General features: G+C 43.7%; 1 pseudogene; it reads right to left on the reverse strand.

The window, feature by feature from the left end:
* LOC136491638 (senescence-specific cysteine protease SAG39-like) overlaps nt 1–2,760 on the reverse strand; it is a 30,323-nt pseudogene extending 27,563 nt beyond the window's left edge.
* Nucleotides 2,761–8,912: the final 6,152 nt, after the last annotated feature.

The following is an 8,912-nucleotide window of genomic DNA, read 5'->3' on the forward strand; positions in this document are numbered from 1 at the left end:
TGCTATCACACAAGCAAAGGAGCCTATGTCGCACTAGAAGTCCAAACACATACTACAGCAATATCACCTGATTTGATAAATCATCGATCGAGGAGATGTGAAGATATGCAAGGTGCACACCGACCTAAACATTATAGATCCGTTGACTAAGCCACTCCCACAAGCAAAGCATGAGATGCATACAAAGTCAATGGGCATGAGATGCTGGCATAACTGACTAGCACTAGTGGGAGGCTTATGCTGATGTATTCCATAAAGGTAGTCATAAGATGATGACATCATATCAACGTTTGTAATCTACATTTTTAGTGATATGTTCCATGACTTTGTCATTACATGTGATTAGCGAATACGTGATTCGTTACTAAAACTCCATGATACAACATTGACATTGTACTAAAAATGGTCCCCAGCTTCCATCCGTCATGCAGGACTATGACGTAGAGATAAGCTGGTACATGTGTTGGGTGGATGATCTTGTTTCACAGGTCATGGCAATATGGGATATTGTGCCAACAATGTAGGCACGTGTTAGGAACACGATGCCGGATAGACCTATAACGAGACACCGCGAATACACTGTTATCAGTGAATCTCGTAACGACACACATATTATGTCCTTAGACCTGAGATCGGTACAGAGTCCCAGATTGTTAAGCATTACATTTTGGGGTTGCTAAACGCTATTCCATAACTAGGTAGTTATAAAAGCAGCTTTTAGATGTGGTTGAAGCAAGTCACAGGGTGTACCGAGTCAAGAAGGAATCTGCCCCTCCTGTTTCAAGGAGAGACTCCTCTAGGCCCTCTCGATGTGAGGAACTGAAAGCACATGGCCATACCTCGACTAAAGGTTAGTCGATTAGAAAAGTTCTTTACTGAGCGAGAAATGGCTAAGAATAAGGGTAGCACTTCATTTGCCTTACACTTGGCTAGGTGTCATGTGGCAAAAGGATATAATATTGGCAAGTGTTATAGGTTATGCAAGATATGATCTTCATGAAACTTTGGGAGTCAGTACGCCTTGCTAGAGGCCAATGCTAACTATTGATCGGAAATGGTTTTCGAGTCATGTCCGTAGGTTGCATGAACCTATGGGGTCACACACTTAAGGGATTGGAACACATGGATACTTGCATAATTAACTCTTGTGCAAGTGGGAGACTACTGGTAATGCCCAAGAGGGGCCTGGACCAATTAGTGCTGGCCCAATTAGCAAGTCTATAAATGCTAATTAGCTTTTAACCCTAGAATATTATTCCTGCTACCGCACGCCGCTTGGCTTGCTACTGCATGTCCTGCTGCCGCAGGGCTCCTACCAGTGCAGCCGTTGGCCAAGGTTCCTGCCATCGTTGCCACACCTGTAGTCTTCCCCTTGATCAAAGGTTGATCGTGAGGATCTTCGAGTACGTGACATGGAGTGCTAGCACGCTCCGGTTCATCGTCCCATCCCATACATGTGGACTATCATAGAGGTGTCGCTAGGTTGCGCACTTCGATATATCGTACGACTACTTCCTCGACGTTGATCAGATCAACTACTCACGCTTCATCAAGACTTTTGCTGTGATGCACGATGAGCAAAGGTATAATCTATGATTATCTACTCGCAAGTGATCATGTTTACGTGGTTAATTCTTTGTGTGCTAGCGAGTAGCATACCGCGTTGCCTAACAGTGTGGTCACCTAGCTAATTTTACTTACAACATTGCCCTTTGTTAGATTGTAAACATGCCTCAACCCACGGGCCTGCCGTACCTTGCTCCCCATCATGCCTATATGTACACAACATTGGTTATTGAGTAATACATCACGCATTCCCTAATTCCTATTACACTTTCACCCTTGGTTCTTGATGGCCGTGACAGCACCCTTGGTCCTCCAGTCCACAGTTGCCGGAAGCGCAAGGGTGCTAACATTCTTGTAGTGGAATACCATGGGCACCTTCACCACATGTGGGTTGAATCCTTTGTTGGTCTAGGTTGCTCTGAATTCTTTGTTACAAAGGTCGACAAACTAGTTCATAGCAAGCTAGAACTTGTAGCTCCCGATGGCGTTGAACTACTCGATGAACTTGACATTGGCCATGAACACCTAGAACTAGTATGCCTTCTTAGTGTCATCCTACTAGACCATCCACTGCTCATGCCTTGCCATCATGGCCGAGTCATCGTCGGTCAGTTCCCGAGCTACAAGGAAAACATTGTTTATGGAGGGGCTCTGATATTAACAATAAGGCTCCACCAAAGGCTGCTTGGAAGAAGTTAGTCTGGTTTCCAAAAGACTGTGGTGGCTTGGGGGTTCTGAATTTAAGCATACAAAATGAAAGTTTGCTCTTAAAGCATTTTCACAAATTCTATAACAGGCTGGATATTCCTTGGGTGCATTTGATTTGGGAGAAGTACTTCTGGGTCACTCCTAGCCACTCGCCCTCGCTAAGATGCGTGGGGTGGGGCCGAGGGTTTCCCATAGGGAGATGGACAAGATAGGCAGCAAGGATGAGAGGGACGGTGTGAAAATGCGGATTATATGCTTATTAATTTGTCTAGGAAAGTAGCCGAAAACCCCCCTCCTTACACGAGTGCCCCGGGTATTTATAGACCATACCCGGGGACGTGGTGGAATTACATTAGGGCTAGGACTCTGAGGGTGAGCACTATACAATGACCAAGGGTACGGCGGTAAACTCCTTTCTCTAGCCAACCACTCCTAGGCCCAATCACCTTGATGGGCCACTACTGCTGTCAGGATGGTCGCCTCCATGGTGGGCATCGAACCTTCATGCGCTCCCAGTAAGGGTCCACCCATCGTCATAGTCCTATGACCTTCTCGCCATGCTCCACCGGCATAGCTGACCTTCGAGCATGCCACCTAAACACACAGATGAAATAAACCGATGAAGGACACCCTCATCACGAGGGTGGTACCCAAGACAAGGCTGGGTTAGCTGAGCCAGCGCCGGGTCGAGGATTAGAGGAAGAGCGGTGCCGGGGGTACCTCCCCCCAATAGTAGCCCCTCGAGGGTCGGGCCCAGCGTGATGGGTCAGAGCAACGTTAAAACTTGGGGAGAGAGGCATGCGTGGGTACCCTAGGTGTTAGTCTTGCATAATTTGACTTGCATTGCATGAGCATAAGCATCAAGCATTCATATTTAAGCTTTTACATTTGAAACATGTGATTGAAACATATGAAACATGTTTGTTATTTTATGTTTCTTTGTATATATGCATATGATCATGAGTGGATACATGTAAATGGTTGATGTGAGTCACTAAAACATCCTAGCTACACTTAAGATGACTAATGGAACATTGTTCATGAAGATCACTTTGTCTAATCAAGTCCTTAAGTGATGCTATGTATGTTGACCTGCAAAGTGAAATGTGTAACCAATGTATGAAATGTTTGTGCGACCTTATGCATAGGTTAAACATGTTTAGAATGTCATTATGAACAACTTTGGTATTCATGACTGAGGGTAATTTGGTCACTAAGTCATAGTTCAAGTGTTAGTCATCATTTAAATGTAGTAGGTTTGACCTAGTTTGAACGATATGATATAGATTTTGCATGGATGTGTGCACTAAAGTAAAGTTGTAGCATTTGATGAGAGGAACAACTTTTATTTTTCGGTCATGAGCTAATTAGGTGCATAGCTTAGTCTTTTTGAGCTCACAAGGTTCAACATTTTGCTGTTTTTCAAAATAAAAAATTTCGCTAAGTCATTTTTGACTGACAGTGTGACGAGCTCAACTTTAGGCTGATTTTACTCCATAACTGTTGCGAATAAGGAGAAGGTTTCTTAAGAATTATTGTAGCTGGTACTTAGGGCTACAAGTTTTGTCACATTGTTTGCACTAATAATCTACGGGTTAGGAGTTTGATTGCCACCAAATCGCGTCGTCAGGCCGGTTTTCAGGCCCTGATGAACGCCGTGCCGCGCCGGTTCATGGCCGACTGGCCATAGAGCATGGCCACTGCGTGGTCAACGCTGTGAGCTGATGCCTGTTATCTGCACCACCCCACGCCCCCTTCCCACTCACTCCTGCCAGCTCCCTCGCTCTCAGCTACTCGCCTTCCTCTCACCACGGAAAAGCACAGCGCCATCGAGCACCGCACCAGCTCTGCCATCGCCTCACGCGCGCTCCACCGCACCACCACCACCTACGTCTAGCCCATAGCTGTGCCACATCCCCTCTACCTCCTCGACTTGATTTCAGCAGCTGACGAGCTTCGGTGAGGGCGTATTCACCATTTTCATCTCGTCGGAGATCTCGGCCGCCATGGCCGCCTCCATGGCGAGCTCGCCGCCGCACTACTCGCTTGGGCTTTTCCTTTGATTACTTGTGTTAGGGCTTGGCTAGGGTTTGTGATAGCTAGTTGCATGACATTTCTGTGTTTGATCGTCTCACCGGCATGGAACACGGCGACCCACGACGCCGCTCTCACACCTCTGTGCCACCACGCATGTGGCCGGAGCACATCGGAGCACCTCGCGTCACCTAGATAGCCATAATAGATCCATGTCATCACCGTGGTTCTAGTGCGCTCTTCGCCGAGCTTCACCATGGCCTTCCTTGGCCGGCGCACCGCACCGCCGTGCTGCCATGGCAGGCGACGAGCACGCTCCTGTGCACGTGCGCCTTCACTACCTAGGTCACCCGATGCGCCTTGGTCTGTTGAACACGTCTGTACAGTTCGTTTGGTCGGAGAGCTCGCCGGCGACGAGCTGGGGCTGATTCGCGTCGAGCTACGCCGCTCCCTGTTTTGTTTTGCTGACGCGTGGGCCCGTCTGAAGCATGGACCCCGCCTGTCAGCGACACAGTTTCAAAGGATAGTTCATTCATTTCAGATTTGATGCAAACTTTGAAAAAGGATAAGTTGAGCTGTAGAAATCCAAATCTTGTGAAACAAATTTTGTTGTGTCCCACATGAAGTGTAGTGTTTTGTAAAAATATGATATGTACAGCTTCTCATATTTTTATTGGGAATTTAAATGTATTTAGATAAATGCTTTTTAAATGTTAATAATCTTGTAAAATAGATATCTTGAGCTAGAAAACTCCTAAAATTGTGATTCCAATTTTGTGGGTTTTGTATTGACATGCTCTAGCTAGTAAAAATATTAATCTTGCTGTAAACTTGATTTAAATATGGTATTTCTATTTATTTATTAATAAATGGCATTTTCTAAGGAAATTTATAGGGGTAAAAATATGTAATATATTGTTATGCAAATTTTTGTACAGTAGTATGGAACTAATATGAAGCTAGGAAAAATATATAATCTGTTGCTTGACACTTTTCTATAGAGTTTACTATTTTCACTAAATTAACCCTTGCTAGTTTTTTTTTTGCATAGGATGTTATACATTTGCAAATGGTATAAAATTTTCACAGTGGCCTATTGTGAGCATTAGGAGTCTACTGTAATTTTCTGAGGATTTATTGTGCACATTTGGTGTATGTTTATTATTTACCCTAATTATCTAATTAAATTAATAAAGGCATTTAAATAATTAGATTGTGATTAACCATGATGTTTTCTATGGTTCTTATGATGCATAGTAACTGTTGATGTCAATGGTAAGGCTTAGAAGCAATTGATTGTATGCAACTAACCAATTATCACTTCATAATTCAAATACAAGGCTGCATGTACAGTTTTGATTGTGTGGATGATTTCATATGGATAATGATCTTTGCTGTAAAACTTATTAATAACAAAGTTGTAGATAACTTACTAATATACCTTGTGTTAAATTTTCACAGTCATAGGACTTAGGGTTTTAGAGTTATAGCTGTTACAAATTCACTGTCCAAAATGTTTACTTTCTAGATAGATTTGATTGAATAATTTGTTTGCCCTATATAACTATTGAATCACAGTAAGAGTCTTAAACAAAAGTTGTAGACAGTTTCTTAAGCTTTCCAGAATGTCTACAACCATATTATTTTAATGTATATAACTCTAGTTATGTGTAAAATAAGTAGCCGCTGTTTTGTGGTGTAGTAAATGAATTGTCGAATTGTTTGATTAAGTAATTAAGAAGAGATATGCACATACTCAGTAAAATGTGATGCACTTGTTATTACTTTAACACAATGCTGTTAAGAATACTTACACGAATGCATTCATCATGTGTCATCATACTATACTTGTCAGCATGTATGCATTCACAATATCTTATGCCATATTCATGCATTAAGGATCGACAGAGGAGATAATGTTGCTGGAATTCAACGAAGGAGAGGAAGGGGACCCGCAGGAGATTCCTTAAGCCGTAGCTCCCAAAGAAGAGGAGCAGACCCTAGAAGAGCTTCTGAAGTGCCCTGACCACCGCCCCGCTTCTTTTTTGAAAGGCAAGCCCAGAGCATTCTAAGTCTCCAAGTGTTTTACAAAATATTACTTGAGTCCTTTATGATTAATGCATTAGGTTATAAGAGTTGTCTAGAAACATTTGATGCATGGAACTACCATGTCTAGATATATACACCTTTAACCCTATTTAGGTCTAGGATCGAATATATGCTTAGCCATGCTTAGACCAGTAGAAGTCGGGTGATTTCCTATCGCCTGCGAGATATAGGTGGGTACCGAAGCACGGTTGGCTATATTTGCTATCATGGAAAAAGAACCTTGGGGTAAAAGTAAATCGAGGCCGGGCGGAGTCTATGCGTAGGTTGACTCATGTGATTCCGTCTGTGCCGATTAAGGACTGTACCGTTGTTGGCACTTTTGACAAGGTTGAATGCATGCCTATCACTTAGCTGGCCAGATAACTCATTCCAACCGTGAAGCTGAGTAGCTCAACTTAGGTCGGGCCCCACTCTGTCAAAGTGCGCACTCTAGATGGTAGTAAGGATGTGCGGGGAGCCAGATGTGAGCCCAAGGGCAGGCTAGGCCTGAACGTCCTGGCAGTTGGTTGTCCCTGATTGTGCGGCGCTGGGCGAACCCGTGAAATGTGTACTTGAGTTGTACCAAAGGTGACCTAAGGTGACCGTTGATCTGGTCTACCTGGGTTTGTGTTAGGAATAAATTCCCAGCTGGTTGAAATCGATTCGAATCATTGTCTCTCCCGGATAGTGAGACACTTAGCTAGCCCCAACATCGTAGTAATTGTATTATGGAATATGATGGTTTGGATAAACATGGAATTACTATACATGCTATGGTTACTATTGTATGCTCTTAAAATGAGGTATCACATGTTTGGCACAGGATAGTTGCTAATTTAGAGATGGATAGTTATAATTAACTTGATAACAGAATTATAATTGTATAACTAAGTTAATTGCTGTTTCTACAAAATGTTGTCAAGCTACCTCCGCTTATAAAGCCTTGCATAATCCTTGGAATCAATTTATTTCTGGTTTATGACAGGTAAGTCTAGCTGAGTACCTTCTTATACTCATGGTTTTATTCCCATTGTTGTAGATGGCACAGTATATCATGGATATTGCAAGAGTTGCTTCTATCCCACTGTGGATGAGGAGTAAGCCTTGGGCAGGCTTCTTTACTAATCCCTCTATATGCTTTTGTGGACTGTGATCGTCTGTTGGCACTGTATTAAACTATATTGACAAATGCTACTTTCAAACTTAATTTGCTTCTGCTATTATCTATCAAACTTGGTTTGTAATAACTTTATTTCATACTCTGATGATGGAATTGTATTTGCGAACTTTATGTAATATGTGACATGTATGTTGAATCATGTACGATCTTGGTTGTTTATGGATCGTTTATCGAGACCTGTCGTGGTACTCGACAGACTACCAAGTTTATATGGGCTCAAGTATGATGGTGCAACCGCTTGCGGGTTGTCATTGTACTTTTGCTCTTATAAATTGGTTGGTTCTACGACATCTGCCTAGTCACAAAATGCCAACCATTTGTAGATTACCTATTTTGCAAATTGTCTCGGATGATGAGGGTGATGATGATGAGGGGAAAGGGGTGAGCGAGGGTTCTAAGGAGCTTAAGGTTGATGGTTCTAGTTCCTCTAGTTGTGGCAGTGAATCTGGCGTAAGTGGTGATGATGATGATGATGCCGATGATGACGAGCATGATGGATTGGTTGACCCTCGTCCTGTTGGGTCTAATGAGCTCGGGTTTTAGGGTCGTGGAGCTAAGGAGGAGAGGGAAATTGAGTCTTGCCCAACTGGGTCTGGGTTGATGCTTCGCCATCGCCGCATGCATATCATGCGGGAGGGATGCGAAGTCGCTACAGATGAGGATGAGCCTAGGGCTAGCTCCGAAAAGCATGCTCTTGGCTAGGCTAACCTTAGTGGCTTGAGACATTTCACTGCCTCATGCAGTGCTGATGAGCTAGAGATTGATATGTTTACTATCCCGAACCTCCATGATTGCCATCTTGTTGGGACTACAGAGGAGCGTCGCTTCATGGTGAGGATGTATCACCGGATTTGTATGTTAGAGGTAGAGTTTTTGATGTCCCATGAGATGGTGGATGATTTGACTGAGGACGTCGAGGTTGCTGGTGTTAGGGCTATTATGCTTGCTCGGGCCACACATCGGCGCCATGGTTTTGTTGAGACTGAATTGAAGGAGCAATTATCGTTATTGGAGAAGGAGAAGGTTGACCTAATGGCTAGGAACAGGGAGATGTCTGGGCAAGTTGGGTCGCTCAAGGCCTTAATTGCAAAGAATAAAGCTTTGGTTGAGGATGCGGAGGCGTGTTTGAGTCATAATGTTGACCTCAACATGGAGCTAAAAAGAAAGGACAACGATCTAAGGAAGGCTAAGGATTCTCGCAAGAAGGCCAAGGATTTGGCGCAAGAGAATGCTAAAAAGTTGGAAGACTCGCATGCCACTTTGCTTGCCTGTATGCAGGAGGCGAAGGTTGCCATCGATTCTACCTTGTTAAGGGCAGTGCGGAGTCGAGCGGGGT

Source organism: Miscanthus floridulus, chromosome 11 (genome assembly GCF_019320115.1).
Source record: "Miscanthus floridulus cultivar M001 chromosome 11, ASM1932011v1, whole genome shotgun sequence".
NCBI lineage: Eukaryota > Viridiplantae > Streptophyta > Magnoliopsida > Poales > Poaceae > Miscanthus > Miscanthus floridulus.